At 41.0% G+C, this 26,723-nt stretch overlaps 1 long non-coding RNA gene across 1 annotated transcript in view; it reads right to left on the reverse strand.

Annotated features, from left to right (window-relative positions):
- The window catches only part of LOC120747165, a 41,024-nt gene extending 16,143 nt beyond the window's left edge, over window positions 1-24,881 (reverse strand). The window contains exons 1-2 of the long non-coding RNA XR_005699063.1: window positions 21,918-24,881; window positions 12,444-12,619 (exon numbers count right to left, since the gene is read on the reverse strand). This is a non-coding gene — a long non-coding RNA (uncharacterized LOC120747165). The remainder of the gene's footprint in view (window positions 1-12,443; window positions 12,620-21,917) is intronic.
- Between the last annotated feature and the right edge of the window lie 1,842 nt (window positions 24,882-26,723).

Here is a 26,723-nt window from a genome sequence, read left to right on the forward strand (position 1 = left end):
TATGATAATAGCAGTTGGGGGGGGGGGGGGAGACATTTCTTTGAGGATCCATGGTCCTATTGTGTTCCACAACAGAAAAAGAGCTATGGCCAAATTCAACCCCCACTACCTCACATTGCAACATGCTGCCAGAACCACACAATCTGCAAAATACTCTTGCAAGAGTCACTACAGCCCTTCTTTTTACCCCTCTTAGCCCCTCTGCAGTTCTAAAAACCAGACTAAAACCCATGGGCTGACTGCCAGTGGAATAGAGAAGTAAAGTGCTGAGGTTTAGAGTCAGTGGGCCGGCAAGGCTTTGGAAGTTAGAGCTGTCTGTTAAGGAAAGAGCGAAGGGGGTGCAAGAGTGGCGTGAGAGGGGGGCTACACTGTTGGGACAAGAGAGCCAAGTTTGGGAGGGGAGGCGAGTTGAGTTCGGGGACATGGATGGGGACCCGGGGTGCGGTGTATGTCTCAGACACAATAATACTATTCATTGGGCTCAGACATGGGTGTTAACTCCCCTCTGACAGAGCACAATGGGACTCGGCGGCATTCAGGCAGCCTTGGTGATATTGTTAGTTCAGGGTTGCATTCTCCCTGCCGCAGGATAGAGCGCCTGCATTGTACCCGTCCAGGCAGGATGGATGGAGGGAGGTTTGAGAGGTGAAAGGCAAAGAAAGAGAGAACAGTATGTCTGTCTATCTGTCAGTGCTGAAGGAAAGAGGGCAGGGGTTGGAGAAGGTGGGGAAGGCTGATGGAGGTAGTGGGGTTGGTGGGGGGGGCGATGCGTTTTGCCTTGCGGCACAGGACTTGTTTGTTTCAGGGGGAAATGAATAAAAAGGAGAAACTGAGGCTAAAAGAGACTGTGCAATAAATATTACTCAAGCAGCCAAGTGCAGGGCTAAAGAGACATTAAAGGGGATGGGGACCTAGATGGATTGCATGGTGGCATTTTTATGGAAAGAAAAATTGAGGTTTGCATGGTGCTTCAGAGTTTAGATGCATTTCGTATGTTTGAAGAAATGGAAATGACCAAAATTAGGCAAAAGCTGTTGCTCTTGCGACTCAGATTCGATTATTTAACTACAGAAAGACCAGTAGGATAGGATAGGATAGAGAGACAGGTTAGCATCAAGTTTGCCTCCAAAATAAGTTAAAAATGTTAAGTAATTTCCCCTATAATAACAGCTTAAGAAAAGAAATACACATTTTCATCCACTCTCAGATATTAGGAGTTAAGAAAATATTAATCCTTGATGTCCCTCAATAAAAACGGCTCTTTCATGTCTTAACATTAAAGTTGTTTTAACAGGTTTCCAACTTCTGATTGGACACAATCAAAATCTTTACTGTTGTTTGATGTTCTAAATGATTAACTGAGAAAGACAGACATTACCAGATGAATTGAATATGAAAATTCTTGTCTGTTTCAGAGTATTTTCTGCTTTTTCATATAAATTCATTACTCTGATTAAAATTAACTGAAAGCTGTGTTGCCACATGGGCTCGTTGAGCAGCAGGAGTGGGATAAATACTTTACTGGCTTCCTCTTGATATGTAATCAATACACCGGTGCCAAATATAACAAATAAAAAAAAAACATGCAGGTATCCAAAACTGATTCCCATGACAATTTGACTCATCAGACGCACTACTGCAGGTTTCTTGCAAAATTGTTGTATCATGTTAACTTTAAATATCATACCACGAGTTACTCTGAGATTCTCATCCTTACTGAGAATTTCAAATATTTTATGAAGGTAGTGCACAGGTAAATTGTACTTCTATATTGCCATTTCAACCTAACTGAGCACTTAAAGTACTTTTTACTACAAGCCTCATTCACCCGTTCACACACTATCATACAGCGCTTTATTCCATGCCTTTATAAAGGCAATTGTCATGCACACCATCAGGAGGAATTTGGTATGTCAAGGATCCCCAGGCACGTAGTCTGGAGGAACCCCAGGATCAAACCACCAACCTCCTAATCAGAAGGTCACCCTCTACCTCATCAGCCGTTCCAACACAGGTGAGGCGTAGTAAAAAAGGAGGCGAGGATGCAAATGTGAAAGGTTACAGTATGAATGTTTTCACACACATATCTAATCACTTACTTACCAGACATGATAGCACGCAGCCCACAATTGGACACACACACTTTCACATACACCTGCTCTCAGAGTATCACTGCTCCTTCTGCACAGAACAACCTGCTCTCATGAACAGTACTTTGTTTGTTTCCCCTCTGGTAAACTCTGACCAACCGTTCCCATAGCAACCCTAGCTACTTGTTCCCTGTGTGAGCGTGTGCGTGTGTGCGTGTGTGTGTGTTAAAGAGAAAAGAGAAGAAGAGAGCGAAGTATGTGGGGTTGTGTAGAGGTTTAGAGTAGAACTCTGTGGTTTTACAGCAGATGTGTCCATGTAGAATATATGGATTAAAGGGTCCCTATAATGTACCCCTACAATAAATACTCTCCTCCCGAAAGAACATGATATATGAATTATCTACACTTAACTGTAGATATCATCATACATACACACAAATCCTTGCCATGGTGATCTGCATTCAGTCTCAGCAGCCAAACCAGCGAAGAGCCAGCGGTATGATGCTGGTTTGTCAGGATGGCAGGGGGAGGCCAGGGCATGGCACTCATCAGGGGGCTAATGCCCTTTGGGGGTGGCTGAGGTAGTAAGGGTAGTGCCCTTTGTCCCTGGAGGAGGATTACACTGGTCAACCAGCACAGACAATACACCCCCTTCCTGGGATGGGAGGACCAACCCGCTCTCTACCAATGATAGGGGCAGTCAACTGATCTCTAACTTAATTAAGGATAGACGAGGGTAAGAGAAGAGGAGAAGGGGTGATATGGAAGACACAGGGAGAGAGACTGAGAAGATATAGAGGCAGGGATGATAAAAGGGTGGATAAAGAAGGCAAAAAGAGAAGAAACGAAAGAGACACAATGGGCACAGGGACACACTAAAATAAGAGGAGGCATGGAGTTAAAAAGAGAGCAATGGGAAGCGAGGCGGGGGTGTGGGGTGGCTTCTCTAGCACAGGATTAGGGGAGAGAAGATGAAAGGATCAGGTCTAACAGAGGACAGGAAAAAGGCCAGGAGAGATGGCCAGGAGGAGGGAGACCAGAGACTTAAATTCCAAGAAGGGAAATCAAGAAAAAGAGGGTAAAAGAAAAAAGGAAGAGAGTTCAGATGACCTGGAGGCACTGCTGGAGGAGGTACCAAAGCCTTTTTTATAACAGGTGCGCAAAGTGACAACTCCCTCTCTGCCCACTATTTATGCCACAGCACACACGTCCATTCAAATCCAATGACAAATGCAGCAGATAATTCTATTACCGAGGAGTTTAATGGAGGATATTTAGGGGACAGTTAGCGGGCCCAGGTAGCATAGCTTAGCCCCACTGCAGACAGATATGGCTCTGCAACACTTAACAACAGGGATTTGGCAGCACTGTTGATTGAACATGCCAAATCCCATTTGTCAGAGGGCTGTGCGCGTTTGTATCGACACTCTGTAACCTTGTGGCTACGCAAAAGGAGACCTAAGTGTACGTGTGTGCGGGAGTGTGTGCTTCCCTGGCGGGTGGGCAGGTAGGTGTGTGGCATGGTTTAGCTGGATAGGTGTGCTGGTTTTAGCTTCCCTCCACCCTGCATCTGTGTTTCTCTGCTTCCTTCTATCTTTACATCTCCATCCACCTCAATTCCCCCTCTTTCGCAAAATAGGGTGACAAGAAGCAGATAGAGAGGCTTTCTCAACACTTCTTTTCTTGCTTTTCCCTCCTTCCCATCCTCCCCCTCTTCCCCTGATTCCTTCCATCCCCTATGGTAGAGCTGCCAGACAGGAGTGCTCAGCAGCTCTCCGAGCATTATTGATCCTGAGAGCAAGCCGGCTGGGGAGTTGGTGTCTCTCTCTCTCTCTCTCTCTCTCTCTCTCTCTCTCTCTCTCTCCCTCTCTCTCTCTCCTCCCTCCATCACAGCCTCATCCCCCAACACAGCTCGCAACTTTTTCCTCCCACCCTCCCTCACTCCCTTCCTGCCTCTACTTCATTTATCAAGGTTAAAGAACTCTTATAAAAAAGGGAAGAGGGGGTCGCCTGGATGTTATCTGACTTCATGAAAGAAATCCCCTCAGGCCACTCCACTAGAGGAGGATGCTCTTCGCTAGACCCAACCCTGCACATCCACACACTCGCATAGATACACAAAAAAACTCAGTGGCACCAAGCAGCGGCCCACTCATAGCCAGTCAGAAATAGAAAGCAGAAGCATGTCCAGTTTGGTACACAGCAACACGACAATCAGGAATAGAAAGGAAGGAGACAGATGGGCAACAGTAGAGGAAAATAAATACAGTCATTGCCACCCAACAAGGTCAAGTTCACTTTTTAGAGTTTTTAAGTTGTGACTGTCGATTTTGATTATCACCCAATTCATTACAAATATTTTAGATTTTGGGTCACCAGGTTAAGTGGTAGACAAATCTTTTCACTAAAGTTTCAGTAACGTTTATGAAAAAACCCACAATGTAGTAGGGTGGGCCCCAACGAGATGGATTTACAAGATCATTAGGTTAAGATTAAGAAGGTGATTGTAAGAAAATTCAAAGTTGTTATGTTGTATTCAAACAGGGGGTATGAAATATATTGTATGGCGATGTGGGCCAGACCAGTAAAATCACATAAAAGAAATCCAACATTTTCCCTATAAGTAGAAAAACATTTAGAAAACTTTCACATTCAGTGAACTAGCCACTATTTTCTACAATTTACAGAACACACGATAAGCCTGAGATATGCAAATCATTTGTGCAACTTCAGCAGTATTTCAGCATACTGTAATAGTAAGTGCATTATAATTTCCATGTGTTTGAAGTGGACCTGCAAAATCATGAAACCTTCGCTGTGGAGCTCGACAGAAATTTTATATTACTTCTTTGTGATCCAACTTGGTCGAGATCTGCAAATGCTCAGAACTTTTCATACGTTTCCACTTGTGCTTACCATCCTCACACCAGGAATAGTAGTGAATTTGACTGAAAAAAATCTGAATTCTGTGCAGTTTCTACACTTTGCAAGCCCATCCACTGCTCTGTATGACATATGGAACCTCTGTATTGGATGTTTGCAGTTGTTGTTGGTGTAGAGGGATCTAGATTAGTTAGAAAAATTATTTATTAGCAGTAACCTGAATAAGCTAAAGCAATTATATATTATAATATATTATATATATTATATAATATATATTAAAAAAAGACCTTTCAGTGTGTTGTTAGAACATTCAGCAATAAACACAGGACATTTTATGTTTTATTTTAACTTAAATACACATCAGAAGAACAACTTCCCAACTTCCCATATCCAGAAATGGGATCATCATCAAGTGCATGGTTTGAAGGCTATGTCATACTGGCATCTAAATCTCCTCCTCTTAGTTAATGGTACTATGCCTGTTTAAGCTGACAACCATTATCCAACAATTAAAAGCAACAGTGTTAAAGAATTTCGTGAAACTGTCAACAAAAACAGGCTTCTCAATTTTACTAGTTTGGCTGAAATAATTAATTACCCCAAACTATTTTTAGTTTTTGGATAATTAAACTGACTGATTTTATTTTGTGTATCCATGAGGTTTGTGTGTCTACTTAGGATCCACGCATACTTTGTCTGAAGGCCTTTTTTTTTACCCCTTGGATTTTGCCGATTCCATTTTTTTTTTTGAGGAAAGTATCTGCAGATCATTTATGAAGACTGTCTAGAAGTTCAGCCCTCTTTTTTCTATTTATTGGCATACAACCGTACGTAAAGCCTCAGTAAATTATTTATGATAATATCTAATTAAAGCATTGTTATTAAAAGGTGTTGTGAAATGTGCACAACTGATCTGTACACAGATGCAAAGCAGGATAGCTAGTTTTCACACAGCCACAAGACCTGTGCATTTAGAGCCCAGTAATCCATCAGTAGAGTACATACAGTTTCTATATTTCCAGCCTTTAAGAGACTGTAGATGCTATTGTCCCTGTTTGTAAAAGGACTAGAAATGGCTCTACATGTGGAGTACATCCTGTCTTCCATTGTTACTGCTTTCAGTCTCCCCTATAAAGACCTGCCTGCACTCCAGGCTACAACAGCCAGGCAAATACAGACAGCAGCGCATTACAGAGCCATACCTTCCCCTCCCTTTGTGCACGGTAATTGCCACAATGCATCTTCTCGTCCAGCTAATTAAGTGAGTCTTCCCCATTGTCTCCCAATACTATCACCTCTTCACACAGCCAGAAAGAGAAAGGGAGAGCGAGAGTAGGAGAAAGACAGAGATGGGAAACGTATTAAAGCAATAGATGGAAGGAGCAAAGAGGTGGAAGAAATACAAACGCAGGAGACCAAACAGAAAGGGGATGAATGACAAAGGTATGCATCTGTGTCCCAGTAAATGTTTACCGGTTGAAAAAGGTGCCTGTTGTCTGTGTCTGCTGGTGGGCTGTAAATATCACATTAATGCTGTCAGATGAAAATCTCCATTCTCTATAAAGCCAATTCAGGAATCAAGAAAAATAACATTATTCCATTATTTAGACTGACAGTAATGCAGCAATGAGTTTTCTAAGCTGTTTATATGAACCTTAAAAACTAAAACTAGTGTTTCAGTTCCTTGGCTGATAACACAGTGAATAAATGACAACATCACAGCTGAACGTCCCTCAAATAAAAGATCTTGCTTCAGTTGGCTAGTCGAGCTTCAGATTGCAGATTGCGAGTCTCTAAAGGGCTATTTTCACATTTTGATGAGGAAAGTTTCTTTAAGCTCAGCATAAATCTGAGTTAACAGTGACCATGTACCGATTTGAGAGGCAAACCACGATGTAACCTACAATGACGTAATGTGGAAATCCAGGACAAAGAGAAGTGCAAGACACAAAGGACTTCTTTAGTACATCCATACTAATTCATCTTCATTTTGAAACTTTGCTAAGTTTACATCAGCATTTCAGACCTCTAAAACAGAGATATTTGTAACTGCTGCTGACCTGGTTTTAGTTTTAAAAACAACATTTTAGTTCATATATGCAGGAATAGACACACATGTTCGCGTCCTAATTGGGTCTAATCGGTCACAAAAATGAGGCCGAAACATTGCAGCTAGGCTTAGTGATCTCATTATTCATTATATTGTGTGGTTTCCATTGCAATGGCTTCCTTTAGTAATGCACAATGTGCCCCTTTAATATATTGCCACATATAAATCTTTATGTATGTTTTCCCTCATTGCCTTATATTTGTGTGTCACTTTCAATAACAAAATCTCCAAAAATATTTGCAGTCTGACTTTTTTTTTCCATTGCTGTTCATCCTCAGTTATATTTTTGCCATGTAACCAACACTCTGCTTCATGTTTACGCCAACATTTATAAGTAAATAGTCATGTTGTAAGTAAATAGGCATGTCAGGAAAAAGGCAGATTATTTCTGATACTATGCTAAAATGCTTTTCTTGATCGAGGCTGTGTTTAAAGCACCCTGCTGAAATAAATACATACTAGTGTGGATATAGCCTCGGGAAAGTTAACTGCTTGTGTCCAGCAGTTAAACCTCTGCAATAAGATATATTTGTCTAGTCTGGATTCAGAATTTTAGAAGTTCTAAATGTGATCAGGGAATTCACTGTAATAAAATTCAGCTTTTATAAAAACAACAAAAAAACCTGACCTGACCTCATTTGCATTTCATATTTTTTTTTAAAAAACTGCCTACACAAACTAAACTGGAGAAGGTCTACAAGTGCACTTCCCTTCCCACATTTCTAAAAATCAGAAGGAAATATTATTAAAAGAACTTGAATTTGATCAAACTCATTTAGTGATTCGGCTCGGTAATCAACACTTGTGTAATGTAATTCTCAACATGCTAGAACAACATGTTTTATGCTTAAGCTGTCACGTTGCCTTGAATCCTCTACATCTGTGCACAATTGTGAATGTACTTGATAGAATTCATAATAACAAAAAAGGTGCTTTTCGTTCCTTTTCTTCTTCACATCCTCTCTCTTCAGGCCCTTTGTGAGAATAACACTGAGGAGTTTGGACTCCAGAATGAATTAGTAGAAGACACAGATGAACAGATTCATCTAAATTCCACTTTGCTTTAGAGTTTCTAGGAGAACCCCCCGACACCCCCACCCTTAAACACACACATAGAGACACACACTTGCTCCATGCTCAAGTCCACTAACTGACCTCTTAGGGCAGACACTGTCTTCCCAACACATCAACCTCCCCACCTCTCCTCCCTAAAAAAACCCCCCCTACCAATCCTGAACCCCTCCTTGAACCTCTCGCACCACCATCACCCCTCCTACCCTGAATGCTTTCCCTTCCCACACTTAAGTTCCCGTCGAGGCCCTGATAGACATACAGACACACCGGGTGACATCATGGTGGAGAGAGAAAGACAGACAGAAGAAGGGGACTGCCTGCCTGTCTGCCCCCAGCACCCATACAATACAGAAGGGCATCTGGCACTGGGTTGTGGTGGTGGGGTATGTTTTTTAAAAGGGGGGGGGGTGTGTCTGTCAGGACAAAGAATTTAGATCCCCTTCCCTGGAATACGATTATAGTTTGTAAATGGCGGCCGAGACGTAAACATGTGAGAAGAAAGGGGCTGCAGTGTGGTGGTCGGTATGAGAGTGAACACACTAAAAGAAAAATGCATTTTTAGCTATTCGAGGAGGACTTTGGGAATTTCATGAGCATGTAAGCCTGAACTGAGAGACAGAAAAAGAACAAAATCAACATGTAGGAATTTAAAAAAAATCACAAATCTTTGTAGTGTTGTAGTGTAGTGTAGTGTTTTCTGTTAGAAAAAAACCCCTATAAACCAGAGGATCACAAATGCGGTGGTGGTATCTGCACATGTGCGTTTGTGGACGCACTCGCACTTTGTTAATTTGCAAGATGAAACAATGGTTCCAGCGGGATAGAAAACAGTGTCATAATACTCTCTCCTGGCCCCCACCTCTGTCGCCGTCTGAGAGGCTGCCTACTTGCTGTGTGCATACAAGTGTGTGTCTGTCTGTGTGCATACATAAAATAAATGAGCTGTGCGTATGCATTGTGAGAGTCCGCAGGCCCAGTGTATATATTAAAAATGTGACTTGACCCTGGCAGGCTGAAGCAGGGTTTCTGCGTCGTACTGGGCGTGGGAAAAAGGGGAGACCTCTTTTCACAGCTGCTTCGGCCGTTGCATTGAACCAATGGAGGCCCCCCGCCACCCCCAGCCTGCCTCCGCCACTAATGCCCCCCCCCTCCCCTTTCCTATTCACTCTGCAGCCCGCTGCCTTTCAGTGGACCCCTGTCCCTCCCTTCTGCGCTCTGTTCGTCACCCTGCTGCACCCCACCACCCTCGCCACCACCAATCTTTAATACAGCCACCATTCAGCCAGTGCACATTGAGATGCCAGAGGCCTCTCTGCTTTAAGGAGGTAAAGAATAACAAATACCAATGCAAAGTGAGTAACTTGTATGGTAATTTATATTTGCTGAATGTACTACACGCACCAAACTATACAGTAAATGTACATATATGTAAACTATATGAACTCTTTAACAGTTAATATCACACATAATTTTAACATGGACAGCTTTCTCCCAGAGGCTGATTCTACTTTTAAAGTTTTTTTGTTTTTAAACCCAATTCTGTTTTCCTGACACCCATATCCTCCTCTCTCTTTTCCTTTTTCAAGCCCCTCAGCACAGACTTTAATTTCAGTTAACATACTTTAACACAACTTTAAACCTTTGTGCCGACGCACACCCAGGCAAACACACATTTGGCCCCTTTCACCACCTCCCTCCATCCAGTGTATTCACTTGAAGAGATTTATTTCCTATCAAGCCGCATAATGCAGAGGGTATAATTTAAATCAACTTTTAAGAACAGCCAAGTAGCGCAGTTTCTGCATACAAATCTAGAAAGCCTGGGAAAAATATTCCCAGCAAACAGCTGGCTGTTAGGAGCAGATTGCCAACTTTAAGAAGCCACGGGTGGGAGGTAGGTGTTTGGTTTTGCCAATAAAGATAACCTATTACAGACAAACCTCACAATCAGTCTGTTTAAACACATAATGCAGGCTTCATTTGTTTCTAACACTCTCACTAATCTGACAGCATTAACCATGCAACGGCAGGCTCAGAGCAGAATCATAAAAAACACACACCCACATGCAATTTTGTAGAAACTTTAAAAGGTCACATAATGTGCAGAATAACTCCAACAGATTCTCAGGAGCAGTCCTATCATGCTGTCTAGCTACCCTGCTGTTACACCAGGCATGTTGAGGAAATGTTGAGAAGCAGCAAGGGGGCAGCGACAGGGGAGGAGGGAGGGAGGGAGGTTGTAGCCGAGAACCTGAAAGGACTCCATCTCCCTTGGCCAACATGCCATGACGGTGTGGAGCTGCAGTCTGAATTGGTTTCTCTGGGGTGGCGGAGCTGGAGAGGTGATGGCAAGATGAGCCTGAATTGGGATGGAGGAGGGGGGTGGGAGGTTTGAGCAGGAGGAGATATGACATGCTGAGGTGTCTGTGTGTGCGTGTGTTTGTGTGCATGTGTGCGTGTGTGTGCGTGTGTGTGTGTGTGTGTGCATGTGTGTTTGCGTGTTCAAGAGAGAAACTAAGAGAAAGAGAAAGAAGGCACACCAGATCTGAGGTACTGTAAATGAGCGGATTACTGCTTCCCTCTCTTCAAGTCTTTCCATATACATGAGAGTGCTCAGCTGTGGAAGCAACACTGCAATGTGTGAAATCACACATGCTCCCACCGGCACTTGCTTATGGAACAATTGCAACTAATGCACAATGTGTATGGGAGTTTTGTGAGGGGAAAACACAGCATGAATGCACGCTGGTGCATGCTAGCTCTTAATTGCTGCTATGAATACAAAGAGGACGTGAAGAGTGTCACTTCTGGATTGATGCATTTCTGTGTCAAATTTAGCCTGTAGCTATGCCTCTACTTCTAAAGCTCATGTCCAGCCAAAGCTTGTTTGCATCGATTTATCTAGTTCGTGGATATGATATTGACTAAGTAGACCGGCAGCCCTCATCGAGTTGAAGCAAAGCAAAGGAGGTTTAAGAGGTGGTCTAACGCTATGGAGGAGGATAGCCACAGGCTGTGAAATCTCCTCTGATCTTCCCTTGTCTGATTCTCAAACGCAACCTCTTCTCTTGGGGGGCATGCTGATATAGAACTAAGCCAATGTCACAGAACGCTCATCTAACCCTGGAGGGAAATAAAAAAAAATCACTTCTTCTGTCTATCCCCAATGACGGCCCTCAATCTCTATGGAAGGGGCTTCATCTCCCTCTGCTTCCCTCTCCAGTACTGCCTCCATCACTCCGTCTACTTTGTTCTCTGCAGGAGGTTGAACATGCACGAGCTGAGCAGCGTTCTCACCCTTGATGGCCTGCTATAGCAACTGTTAGGATAGGGAAGGTAATCTTGTCATGTCACTCGACACTCAGGAGGAAGTGGGGAGGGAAGTGGGTGAGTCACCTACATCTGGTTTCAGCCTTCCATCATCTGCAACATTATAAAACACATAGCTTGCAAGGTTTTGCCAACTAGGTAGCAAAGTAACTGGCAACCGAAGCCAGAAATATCTGTCGATACAGTAGGATATATACTGTGATGAGCATCTAATAGAGGGGAAAAATACAAAACAGTGAACCACACATTTTCCTTTAAAATAACCAATAACTATGCAAGAAACTGGATAGGAAAATTTTTAAAAATTCTACCAGTCGGGTGAAAAAGGGTTAGCTTTTATAATAATAATAATAATAATAATAATAATAATAATAATAATGAAGTAAAGAAAGAAGTATTTCTTTGTGGGAGCACAGGAAAATAAAGGGTGTTATAGAGACCAAAGAAGAGCCAACTAGAAAGAGGAGGACATAGAGAGAGAGAGATGAAAAGGGAGAATTAGTGAAGTGAGGGACTTAGCCACCCTGAAAGTCTTTCCACATGAGCACACCTTATGCACACAACAGGCTAAGGCCCCCCACCTATGTATGTTTAAAGGGATAAAGAGCGTGGACACATGAATTAAAATATAGATTATACAAGTGGCCACCCCTTCTTATCTGCCAAATCCGAAGAATCTAACAAATTGGATAAGGCACTATTAAGCAGAGGGCAAGAAATGAGTGAACAAAAAGGGTGTATGTGAAGAATGAGAAGAATGTAAAGCTCACCGCTTTTCCGTGAAGACATAAACTGTCATACTCTGAAGACTTAATTCAATGTACATTATAAATGTAAAGTTTTCAAGCAAACTAGTTCATCTGTTTATGTGGAATTAATTGAGGGTAGTTTAGAACTGTTTCAAGTTCAAGTGCGTTGACAAAAACAGATTATTAGCATAGCACTGTGTGTCTCACCTCTGCACTACAGTGATGAAGCCTCATCCTGACCCAGTCAGTGACCTTTGCTCCTCGGGGCAGGAGGCTGCTGTTTCCCCTCTGACCTTCTGCTGTCCTGTAGGTCCAGGCGCAGGCCTGCTGGTGAGGTCTGTGTGTTTCTGTGTGACTGCCATCACTCTGCACTGCGCAGATTCCTGCAAAAACATAAAGCGTTAAGTTGAGAGAGGGCCCACTCCTGCAGCAGGTCATGGTCATAATCTACCTGAGCCCAGGTCACAATTTAATTTCACCACCATAAACCTTTTGCCCACGCTCTCACAGAAAATATTCGAGGATTGTTACACCAATAAAAAAACCCTTTAATTTGGACCTCCTAGTAGTATCACAGCATATTTTTTCCTAAGTTTTGATTCATAAATCGAATCGAGACTATCAAACTTCTATTTTAAATTGTCAGCTACAATTAGTGCTTTGGTTCTTAATACAGCAACACTTTATTTCAAAAAACAATATTTATACCTGAACTGGAGCAGGAATATAGCAAAGCTACAAGGAAAAAGCCACCTCATTTCTAATGAATTTCATTTATGTATTTAATATAAATTAATATAAAGAAAACCTCTATTTAATACTACAGTATTAAATGTTAAGAGTAATGCAGATTACTAATACAGCTTTACCTGTTTAGAATTACAAGAAAAGTTTCTTATGTTTTTCTATTGCAGTTGCCTGTAACACCAATCTCTTCAACAAACACACACACACACACACACACACACGCACACACACACACACACACACACACACACACACACACACACACACACACAAACGATTACACAAAATACTCAAAGATTACATCCAGTAAAATCTGACATCCTTTGCGGGTTTAAAGCCTGCATGTCAGCCTTTCAATTTTTTTCCTCTTTCCCTTGCATGGGTCAGAGGCTGTTGCTAGGCTACCAAACCCAGAATTCATAAGTTCAGAGAAGAGGTTTATATAGGCCACTGCAATTCAAGGTAAAACGATAATAGAAAGCTGATAAAGCTGGAATATGGGTTCAGACAATGTTGAATCACAAAGACCACAAACAAGGCAAACGTATAATGTTAATCATAATATTAACTTTTTTTTTTTTCCAAATCTGAAGTTTAAAAATGTAAGCAATTTTTTAAGGGAAAACGTATTATAGTAACTTGAAATAATGCTCACAATTATTCAAGAAAAGGATGTTACCTTGGTAATAGGTCTGTAAACCGAAAACAATGATGGACAATAAACAGCATGGCTGCTCTGTCCCAGAATTTTTGCCTGCCCTTATGAAACACACAGAGCTAAAACATAAAAATATTGTTGATAAATTGGAGGCTTACATTTCAGTGAGAAAGGCTATAGGCATGATAGATTTGGTTGGAAATGCATGCATTTGTGCATAAAAGAGAATTTCCCCCCCCCCCTCTGTCTTACACAAAATACTCAGTCCTGTCTTTTTAGTCCTGTTCTCTCTAGTCTCACCACAACTTTGTGCCATTTGTTAATGTTGCCATTATAATGCAGAATAAACCCAGGCATGTGAAACAATAAATGAGATTCAAATAGGCCTACAAATAGAGAAATCACAGAGACAATGGACAGTTTAATGCAGCCATGTGGCAGGTGCTTGTAGGCTAGACCTAGACTAGACTAGACTAGACTGGGCTCCATCTGGTGTTGAGGGCCTCCTCCTGATGGTGGAGAGGGCCCAGACAGACACATATTAATGTGGGAACACCGACGTCTAGCCTGCCTCTAAGTCACTCAGCAGACTGCATTTCAATCTCAAAGGCCTCTCCCCATATCCTCCATTTATTACCCCTCAGCAATGCATGAAATTCTACTACAGCTGGAAGGAAGCTGGGAGGCTGGTGCTGTTGTTATAGCACACAGATGACAGGGCATGATGTATTATAAGTGCCTCAGCTTAATTATCGGTTAAATGAATAGAAGAGAGGAGAATTATAAAAAAAAAGATTTTAGCACACATTGTCCGCAAGTCGTAACTATTTTTCAAATACTGGGTTTATCAAATCACAATGCTGTGGCTTTGATTTCATTTGAAGGTCTTAATTCTTTATATAAAAATGTCTCACCTAGAAATAAGCTTGTACTGATTTCACATTGTGGATATCCTGACACCATGCAACCTTGCATAATACCAGACTCTATTACACTAACTGAACAATAACTGCACAGCACACACTAATATTATCATAATTACAACTGCAGGGAGCTAATATTTCTAACCTTACGTGTGAATGGCACATATTTACTAATATGCACAGACAATACCGACTCGCACGTACAGCAGCATGACACCACAAAAGCACAGCTCACTGAGAAGGCACAGACATCTTCTAGCTAGGTCCATTGCTAGCACCTGCCCTGCTCTGTGACGCAGTATAAGCCAGGGCCTACCAACAGTAGCACCAGGCTCTGTTCTGCTACACACTCACACACTCTCCACGGTGCAGAGCCGCAAGCAGCCACAGATTTAGCAGCTATGGCACTGAATTGGCTTGTTTAAAATTCCATATGCTTCACACTACAGAGAACATCCTGTCACTCAGTGGCAGCTCCACTCTGACTCAGATTGAGTGGAGAATGAGCAGATAATGAGCACCCCAAAAAGCATTATGAAACAAGCCTGAAAACCAGTCTGGGTGACCCAGCTGACCCTGCCTTTCAGTGATGCTGCCTCCCAAAATCCCTCTGCTTGGCCTGCTACTCTACATCAGCAATCAAATCATGCTGTGATTTGTGAGAGGCCAGAGTGCTCAGTCATATCTACATTTTAACAGAGAAAATACAACTTAGTGGCAATGTAGCACGCTTGTTTTTCTCACCATCAAAACCAGAATGTGCCTTTGTTTTAACTGCACAACGTTGTGCTTTCCTGGCCTCAGCACAAGCATGAGCTGTTGTTTTGAACTGTTTTCTGTGTCTGTGAAGCTTTAAAATGCTCCCGATAAGGACATCAATCATGCTAAATCCACGAATACAACATGATCCCTTTGACAAACATCTGTGTCTTCTTCCTCCACTTCATAACCTGTCACACATTACTTTGATGAGCTGCTACACATCCTCCTCCTTACTCCTATAGGTATAATATATTAAGCACTCTTAATGTATCTGAAAGATGGATTATTGCCATCAGAATCAACAGAAGCACATAAAGGTGAGTGTACCTCTTAAACAGAGTACTTCTGCATGATGTGACATGGCTCGATGACGCACCTGCATTTTACCTGCGTTTTAAAGGTAAAATACAATAATGTGCATTAACAGATTGCTACCAATAAGAAGCTTTGATTCTTAATACAATTTTCCAAATCCAATAGGCTACACAAACAGGCCAGCAGAGAGGGGACATGGGGGCTTCTGATAGAACACGTGACATTCAAGATCCCTCCAATCAGGTGCCTCTTCTAGCTACAGCTCGTGCTCATCTCACCTCATCTCCCCTGTTTATCGGCATCGAAATAACTACACGGTTAATGCAAAAAAAAAAAAAAAAAAACACAAAACAAAAAAACCTATCTAAAACACCAGCCTTAGCTACTGTAACAAGGCAAGCACGTTCCATTCAAAGAGAAAGCACCAAAGCATGAACACCACTGCCGAATCGCCCTCCTCCTCATCACTCTATGAATGGAGCCTGTCTCCGGTTGCTACTGTCACTCCACGCATCCTTCTCGAAAGAAATATAGCACCATGAATCCGTTTTTTGGAGGCCATGTTCCTCTCTGCACCGGTGCACGTCCAAGGAGATGGGATACGTTTCCCTGTGCGATGCACGGACGCTGCCGCGGGCTTCCAGTCCTCCGTGCAGGCTGCATCCATCCGCTCCGGCAGCACCCCCTTCTCGGTCCGGTTCCGGCTCGCTCTGCCGTGACGACTGCAGAATTAGTTTATACATTCGGTTCTCTAGCTTTATGATATTACATAAACTCATACAGCTAGATAACCAAAGAGAAAAACTAACCCACGTCTCTTAAAGGGGCCGCCGGAGGTGCTTGTGTTGTGGTCACATGGAGCCATTGCATTCCGCCTGCATGCATGCGCACGCCTCTCTCACTCTCTCCCCCTCTCTCTCTCGCTCCCTCTCTCTATATAATGTACACACCGAAATGCGCGCATGCACAAAGCAGGTTACAGTCAAGGTAATACCCTGTTTTATTAAGATCTTTACGGTATGGCTTGTTCAGAACAAGCCTAGCATCACCAGACAGCTCCAAACTGAAAAGGCATTAATACAGAAGCAGGACAAGTAATATTAAGAAAGGAACATGCAAGCCATAGTTTACATCCCCACAATCACCACATGTGCTTCAGAGGCAAAACAGCAATGGCACCATACAACCTGTCTTATTTTCAACCGAGCCTATTCCTACCTCGTAGCAATCAAACTGCGGACTATTCATCATCTCCGTTCTTCAAAAACACTGCTGAACTTCCTCCTACTACAAGTCCTGAGGAGCATCTGCAGGGTGAAGTCACCCAGCTGCAGGAGGAGGATGATGATACATCCACCTGTCATCTATGGACAGGCGTAACAGGAAACCCGGCTCTATGCCCTAATATAGCATACATGTACCAACTATTAATGTCCAACTTTGGCTCCTACAGCGATAACACAACACATAAGAGACGATGCTACGTCCGCTTTTTTCCCAACAGAACTCACAAACAACCGGCTTATTGTTCTTTTAAATGCCAACTCATATCGACCCATTTCAGAGCATAGAGCACAGTTTCCTCGTTGAGTGAATTAATCCATGAATTGTTTGAAAGCAAGACAAACTTCCAAAGGCCTATATAACCTACAGCACACGAGCTTCCAGCTAAATGTCAACAACATGATCTAGTGGAACAAGTCCCGCCTCACTTGATGTTACTGTGTGTTCTGGATTATAGCATGTTGTGACAGCAGGACGAACAAGCCTTTATAATCCTTTATAATCAGCCACACATGGCTATTATACTCGAACTTGCTACTTTTCCTCGTGATAAGCGCGTCGAGCTAGATTTTAGGGGGGGGGGGGGGGGATGGATTCCAAATATAAAGGCAGGACGAAATAGTAAATCGACATCTTTAATAAGGCAGTAAGCCAGTTTTGCGGTACAAATACTTATTTTTTTTAATAAATTAATGGTGCCCAAGTAAATCAAAGCAAATAAGGTAAATAATTTAAATTAATTGCATTATTTTTACTTTTATTTTAATTATCATAAAATTTTAGATTAGATAGGTCACGCTGAATTGAGAATAATACACAACATACTCACAGATTCTATTTGAAAGAGCAGGTTCCATAATCGGACGCTCACACCTTGCTCAGAGGCAGCAATATTAAAATCCACTAGGCAGAGATATTCTTCCAGTCTCAGATAGGGATTGAAGCCTCCTCCTTTGGCTATGTCCAGCTGTGATACCGCGTGTCGACCATGTGGGATACCGACACGCGCGAAGACAAAGCCCATTTTACACAGAACATCACCATGTGCACGTAAGAAATACACGAGAAATAATGTGGGATATCAAGCAAGCCGCAGCAAAGCCCGAGGAAGAGAAAGCGAGAGTGAGGAGAAGGCGCATAGCAGTGTCAGATATGGGGAGCAGGAGGCGGAGGGCCGCTCCGGGGCCTCGGGGTCAGACTGCCAAGGGATACGCGCGAAATTAGGTATGCTCACTGGCACGCACACATGGGTTAGCATCAGAGATATGGAGTGGATAAAACGGACACACGGAGTAATGAAAGTTCAAGACAGAGTAGACACAATGTTTTCCAGAACAGCTTCCATTAAGCTTATTCGCTATAATAAACAGATACCGCCTGTGGGAGTGGTTGTTGGACCTCAATATGAAGTCCGAAGACCCTGCCAAAATCTACTAGGAGGTGATTTCCCTCAACAATGTAAGGGCTAATTATTTTCCTTTTCTATTGTCAATCTACAGATCATGTACTGTGCTTTCCTCACATCGCTAATAACAACAGCATAGCAGAAGCCTATTCCAAAAAAAAAAAAAGATAACCAGAAATGGAGATAGCCATGCAACAGTGTGTAACACCACCACAGTCACATGAATGCATGAATCTGCATGGGCAGCATACACCTGTCCGTGTTTAGGGACATCCCTAAATATCCTGTGCGTAAAGACAGGAAGTCTGCTCGTATGAAGAAAGATATAACAGCCTGCAGTCTGTTTTTGGATAAAAGCCCGTTAAGTTAAGCAGTATAGCGTTATTTTTTAATTACAAATCATCTTATTTTTACAGCCCTGTTCCATTTTCTATGCGTTTATTTTGATTATAACTACTAGGTTTCAGGAAATCAGCATTTAAGCTTTAGTTAATAATTTCAGTGAGGTGATTGTCTGGAGGTCAAATTAACAAAATGCAGAGAATGACTACAAAGCGTCAGTGTACGCAAAAACATAAATAGGAATACATTAGACGTAGGATTTCGTGCAATCTCAGTAAAAGCCTGTAATGTGTTAACTCGTCACTTTCAGCTAACGCTGCGTGTTTTAGATGGAGCTTCATAAAATTCACAACCGTTTATTCAAAAGTATATTCATAATAATCACCCCCTCCTCGCTCTCTCCTTATGTGTGTGTGTGTGTGTGTGTGTGTGTGTGTGTGTGTGTGTGTGTGTGTGTGCTTGGGTGTGTGGGTGTGTGGGTGGCTCCTACAGTAATTTCAACTGTAATGAGCTATTCCTGTTTTCTTTTGATGTACCTTTTTAGAAAGAGTTGCAGACAGTTATTGGACTAATATATATATATATATATATATATATATATATATGTGCAAATTAAAAAAAAAATCCACAAATTCACATTTTTCTTTAACTACCAACGCGCCGAATTTACGACACTAAAATATGAGGAAATAGTTTTTATTATGCTTTATTTTATTGTTTGTCTTTTTTTTATTACTAAAAATGCTATAACTTTCAATTTTTCAATTAACTTAACAAGCCAATTATTCTTTATCTAAAAAAGTAATAACTGTTATTCTTTTGGAAATAAGTGAATTAAAAGCTTTGCTGAGAATTGGATAAAATCGCATTATCTGCAGCGTAAGTCGTAACTATCATTGTGTGTGCGTCTGTGTCTCCTTTTTCTTTCTGTCTTTCTCTGTTAAAATAAAATGCTTGTACTGTGCGTTAATTCTGATTGACTCTCAGTTCTGCTTTCATCAGGCTCGAGTTGATGCATCTGAGCCCGCCCCCTGACTGCGTCACGTCCTGTCAGACATGAAGTACAGTAAAGGTGTTCAGGACAACCAATTGAACCTCTTACCTTCACTCAGAGTATTCTGTTCTATCCTATTCGATTCTATTTTCATGCCCCATCTTATCCTTATCACCTCTCCGTTTTAGCCTTTATACTATAAATAAAGTAAATAAAATAGACTAGAATAAAATACACTCTCAGGGGTGATTTGTTTATACCGTTTGCTAAAGTCACATATGACTTACGGTGTATGGATTCGGTGATATCAAGGGGTGAAATGATTGCTTCTTTCTGCTTTTTCCCTACTAAATAATAAAAAAATAATAGCAAAAAGGTGAAAAACAAAAAAGTAAAAGTAAATTAAAAGAACAAAGCTGCAGAGTGTGTTTGAATTTTAATGTTTATCACGAAAAGTACAAAGACTGAACTTCACAAAGAAAAAGAGAAAAGGGGAGTCTCTGTCCATGGTGCTGAAACGAATGAAATTAATTGCCACTGTCGTTGATATTTTTAAAGAAAAAGTAAAAATCTGAACTATTACGGGTTTGTAAGCAAATCTGAAAGCTCTGAGACTAAATAAAATTTAGGGAAGAATATTTTGAAATTAAAACTAAGTAAACATAGTTACAAACGTGGGGGGAAAACGACATTGAAATTCTAATCGAGAGGTTACACACCAACTTTTCAGTACTGAAATCTGTTTTCTGACAAGAATAAAATAATTTATGAATTGAATAATTATATGAATCTGCGAACAGACTTCAAGAACATGAATTCCCTGCGTTTTAATGTGATTTAATTTAAATGTGTTGTTTTGACACGCAAACACAGCATAAATATGACCGCAATTTAACTCTATAATTATACTTAAATGCCAGATTTACGCCCGAATTTTACGCATGAAGATGGCAGCTGTAGTGTTGAGTTTAGTTTTTCTATGCAGCGAAACTGTGTGTACTGAATTTAAATGAAATGCCTTAATAAAACTTATCGCATAGAAACAAATAAAGCGGCAGTGTTGTAAGCCTGATTTTATATGATGCGGAAAAATTGTGTGTTTTAATGTTTTAAGTAGAGATGGCAGACAATTTACAGAAGTCCTGCACCTGTTGCATGGTGAAAGAAAGAAAATAGGAGAACAATCATATATATATATGTATATATATATATATATATATATATATATATATATATATATGAAGAAATTAACTCTACTAATGAAACTATTTCATTTCTAAATAACGAAGCGAGCAATCATATATCAATATTTAGATTTCAATTGTTATATATGAAACTATTATTTTAAGTACATCTGTGAGAGATAACAAATCTCTTATAGTGTAAGTCCTGGAAATGATTGCAAATGAATGCCTTGTTGAATTTTGCCAAAATATATTTTGGCAAATAAATAAATAAGAAATAAAAAAATAACAATACTATAACTAAAGAAATATAATATATATATATATATATATTTGATTGTTTCTGCGATTTTCTGTTTCTATATACTCATCTGCAATGGCCTGATTAATTAATTTCACGCTGTAGCCCCAGAGAAGATTTTCCCACAAACAAGTGACCAAGAAAAAAAAAAAGAAGACTACGAAAGAAAAAAAATCTCCCAAAGAAAGAAAGAAAGTCAACATCAAGTTCAACAACGTGCTGGTGCTCATTAGCATCACAATGCTGTCTGGGAGCACACAAGTCTTCTTAACAAGAGGCTCTGGCGTCAAGTCCCTCCACCTCCCAGCCAAGGGGACATTTTCCCAGGCTCTGCTAACAATCACACAACTGTTTGCTTTATAAACGCCAGCTCTGGGGCCACTAAGCCCGCCTCATCAGCGCTCAATGGATGGGCCCGCTAATATGGGATGGAAGGGCCGGCTGCCACTCATCAGTTAGAGCTCACCATAATTGACAGCGAAATTTTCAGTTTAACTTGAACCACTATGCAACCTTTACTGAAAAGTGCATTTATATTTCTGCATGATTTTTTTTAACTTACATAAATACTATTACATACAATTATTATTATTTTTATTATTATTATTATTAGTAGTAGTAGTAATAGTAGTAGTAGAAGTATTAGTATTAGTATTGCTTTTAGCGATAGTGCTTTTGAAATATGTTACTCGAGCTACCTTTCCCCCCAGAGTCTCAAGGTTAAGACTACATGACCTTAAATTAATCATATTAAAAACATACTTACAAGCTGTGTACTCAGTAAATCCCACATCTCCAGCTGAAGTCCATTCAGTGCGTTAATTCAAGTTTCTATCGGCCATCTCTCAAGTGCAACCAAACTCTAAGAGCCCAAAGTCCAGCCAATCGATGAACAAGCCTTCGCAGATTGAGAGTAAATCTACACAATGAGTTGATCCAAACCCAAAGAAGAGTGGTTTTTCTTTTTTTCCTTTTCATGACTTTCTTTTCTTTTTTCCCTTTCTTTAAAAAAAAAAAAATCACTGCCATTACTTCTGCATCGACACAAGCCAAGGCCGAGGTGATACTGCTGCCAGCATCCTCCTGCTTTCTCCTCACCAGCCTCGGATGACAGTATGCGGTGATGTTGCGTCGCCGGTCCCCTCCTCTCACTCTCTCGCTCGCTCTCTCCCTCTCTCTCTCTCTCTCGCTCTCTCTCTCTCTCTCTCTCTCTCTCTTGCAAACATAACGCCTGGTGTGCACGACGTGTACAGAAACTCAAACATTCTTCGGTGACCATTGTGAAATCCATTGTTATGCTTGAATGACGGGTCTCTCTTTCTTTAAGTTGCATCCAGCGTTTGATATACGTGGTGAGCCGAAAAGCACAGTCTCTGTGGCTGCTGGTGAGAGAGCCCAGGAGACGGAGGAGAGAAAGGAGCCAGGGAGAATCAACTGGAGACAGACGCAGACCTCAAATTTTGGTCTACTGGGAAAAAAACGACAGGGTAAAAGGCGCCCTGCTTTTTATAGTAGCATACTCTATGGCAGAAGGTTTTATATTGCACGAAGAATTGATATGCTCATAGCCTCCATTCCCTTCCAGCCTCATCTTTCCATCTCTTGCCTCCTCATGGTCGTCAATATACAGAAGTATAGGACAAAAAATAAAACAAACAAACAAACAAATAAACAAACAAAACCAACAAAACAATCTGTTTTAGGCAGCGGTGGTAGTGACATCTGGAATGAGCAGTGATCTCCACACATTGCTTGACTGAGGCACCTGTGACAACATCTTGCGTACGGGAACACCGAGCCACACCGAGCAGCAAAGCACAATAAAAGCGACCGCAGATTTACACGTTTCCGTGGGTTTAAAGGCGCACTGCAGGATAAACGCTTGAACAGCAAAACGATTTGTAAGAAAAGGAGAAGAGCACACAGCAGCGATGTGTGATGTGCTGTTGCCGCAGCCTTAGCAGCGCAAGGAGAAGCTGATGCTTCCCCAGAGCTCCAGTGGGTCACGTTGCTTTACGTGGTGCTACGTCTTCTCCTCTGTGCGTAACAGAGCGCACGAGTGAACACTCGTGTGCCAGATGTCGGTATCAGAGCTGATAAAAACGCAGCATTCAGTCTGTAAGAAAACGAAATCATACTGCAGATACTAACATACAGAGAGGAGAGTCGAGGGTAAAAGGTACAAAAACGAGCCGCGGAAACGAGCGTGATTCTTTGCGTGCTTACGTCAAGCGATGGGGTACATTCTTCCAAATGTGTCATCCAATAGACTGCGTGTGCGACGCAGGGTTAACATTCACGAGTTCAAAACACGGATGCCTGTTATAATACGGCTTTATTCCCTCTGCATTTATCTGAAAACATGTTTGGCGTGTGGACCCATTAATCCCAGAAGAAATTTTACATTTTTGACTTTCTAAACGGCAATCTGCCCCCCCCCCCCCCCCCCCAAAAAAACAAGTGTGTGCGTAAATATAACTGTCCAAATGTCAGAATTTAGGAAGATTAAAAAGAATAGGCCAAAGGGAAAGCAGTTATGTATTATTTGGCTGGTTTAAATTATAAATTAAGACAACAGAAAAGTAGAAAAGATTAACCAAGTAAAAAATACAAAGCAAGATTTAAAGTCACAATTTAAACTCAAGCCAAGGAAACCTGATCATTATCATTATTAATTGTGGAGTTAGCAGAAGTATAGTGACAGCAGCGAGAGAATTGTTATGAATATAAATCAGACATACGGTTCGACATTAAACTGCATTTTCCAGTTTATAGAAGCAAGCAGACCATACACAAATTTAGAACAGAAACCAGAGTTTATTTATTTTTGTTCTTAATATTTAGTCCTGCAGTCAAATTAACTTGGGTCACAGCTGCCCGTGGATCATGAGGGCTCTTACAATTAAAGACTATAAATCATATGTCCCTTTATTGTTCTCTAAATATATTAACAGTGTCGCGAGGTTCCCCTTAAGCATCCACACATCTCCAAGTGTATAATGGCGGTCAATTAAATCAAAGTGAATCAGTAATCTCATAACTGTGGCCCTTAATAAGGCCTGCACATCCGCACTTCTTTGCCGCGTAGTTCAGATCATTCGAGCCGAAACAGCGTCACCTAACGGCACAAACTCAGAGCTGCTGTTCGGGCCTGCATGCTTCTTATCTCCGGCCTACGTCCACAGCACATTGCAAACCACAAAAAACGACATATTACCCCGTGACATCAATGTAACAGGAATAGAGCCATGAATAGAAACGATAGGATGCATCAAAACTATTGATTTCTGCAGATGTAGTGACTGTAAAATTGCAGGAGTAACTGATAGGCCTGATATTTTGTGTTTATTTGTTTTCACATTACAAAGCACGCACAAAGAATTTGAAGATCGTTAGTGTCACTCTAATGGAGATGCATAATATTAGTTACTTCATCATCAAAATCCTCGTTGCATAATTGGTGGTACTGAATAATATCCATGCACAGGCCTACATGATGCTACAGAATTGTCTGCAGGGCATTATTCTCTGCAGCATTGGAGAAAAACGTGATTGATCTTCGTGCGAATGCTTTGAAATTTAGAGGCTTCAAACCGAAATAGGAGCGCATGAAACTGCGTAATCTCTTTAGCAGAATGACCCGCAGTCACCATATTTTAGAGCAGCAGTGTCTTCGTTTTCAACGTAAGTAAGCTGTAAAATCATATCTAGAATGCGCAATCAACTAATATCAAAGGAGTCTAATATTTTATAGAGACAGGAGAACGGTTGTATCTTGTTACATATTTTTGTGTTGTTTTTTGTTGTTGTTGTCTGCAGTAGAAAAGCGTTTCCATTAATACGAAGTAATGACACACATATGCACGTGTAAATGCTAAATACATCCCTTAGAGGCAATTATACTGAAGGTTTGCAAATCTACACACAGTTTAAAGAAATTTGTTGAGATTATTTTAGATTTTTTTTTAAATTTACATCGACGAGCAGGACATGTAGGACAACTGGAGAAAAAAGAATTAAACGTTTGTCCCTTTCTTAGCACAATGTGAGGTTTAGTTGTCCTTTTAATGAAGAGTTGATATCTTTGGGCAATAAAAAAAATGAGTGCTTTAGAAAGTAGAGGTTTAAAAATGGTTTTCAAATACGGTAAAATTACACAGGTCAGGCAAATCGAATAGTGGTGCAATCACCGGTAAAAGACAATCGAATTCACCAAGGGAGTAGCAACGTCTAGCTCAACATGTGTTTGTCGTGTCAGTTCCTCCTATTTTAATTTTTGCATAAACCTACATTTGGAAAAAAATTACCTGGACAACATACTAAATATATTTATTGACTAAAAGAAAAAAATCTATTTATTAATCGGCTCACAAAGTCATATTTATAAGGTACGTTCAATGGTGCTCACAAAACTGGGGATTTCTTTTCTTCTTTATATGAATCTCATCTGTTTAATTTACAGACTGAAAAGCTTAATGAAAAGTTAGTTTTCTTGCACTCATAATTCACGATTTCCTAAACTGCATCCAACTTCCCCTTAAAATCATTCATTCCTGTCAAATTTGTATGGCTGTCATCATGCATGACCACACTGAACTCTGTTGGGTTCAATCGTTAATAAGTGACCGATTCAAGTGGCCACTTCTGGGAATTGTAATGGCCGCTCTTCAAAGAGGCCTGACCTGACACTGAAACAGCGGTGTCAAAGGTCACACATGAAGACCAACAGGAAGCCAATATTTGTCCTTCAGTCTGTCATGCCCCTAAATTAGCGCCTAAGTACTGCAGTTAATTGTCATAAGTTGTTTTGGGGTTGGTGGAAAGCTCTGATTCTCCAAAAGGGTTTAAAACATTCATATCTAAATTAATAATGAATTTGGCAGTTTTAAAAGTAATGCCTTGTGAGTTTTCCCACAAATTTGAATTGTTCAGATTATAAGTATTAGCATCATTATGTCTGGGGGAAAAAGAAATGATGGGCACGAAAAGCTCTGAAATTTCCATGTTGACTTTTGTCCAACTGAAAGAGACAGATAAATAAATAGATAAGGTTCAGCGCAGTGAGCTCCTCTAGTTTTGAGCTGATCACATTATTTGCAACATTGAATAGTTTGTGATGTTTTATAATATATTTTTGTTTCCTCAGTTATGGACGTTTGCTGTGTTGATGGGAGAATTATTCACTGATAGTGAAATCCATGCTAGGAAGCTTGTTTGTTTGTTTGTTTGTTTGTTTGTATAGCAGCACGTGACAAAAGCAATTATTTTAACAGCATGTAATTCTTAATTAGCAATTTGGAGACTGACCCACTTACATCCTGTGTCAGTTGAGATCTGGTGGCCAACCTTTCAATATCTGTGAGAGGCATTTAGAGGTCCTTGCATTGGGCTGACATACCTACACACAGCCCTGAAGCGATCAACTGACCTAAAGCAAAATCAGTTTCATCGCACTGATAAAATCAATCACTCAACTCATGAAACACACTTATAACACAACAGCATAGGCGGTACGTGCACTTATCGCTGCAACATCAACAAACCCCACGTTCATGAATGCAACACAGAAGCG

This window comes from Simochromis diagramma, unplaced genomic scaffold, assembly GCF_900408965.1.
Source record: "Simochromis diagramma unplaced genomic scaffold, fSimDia1.1 OVJJ01000419.1, whole genome shotgun sequence".
NCBI classification, from domain to species: domain Eukaryota; kingdom Metazoa; phylum Chordata; class Actinopteri; order Cichliformes; family Cichlidae; genus Simochromis; species Simochromis diagramma.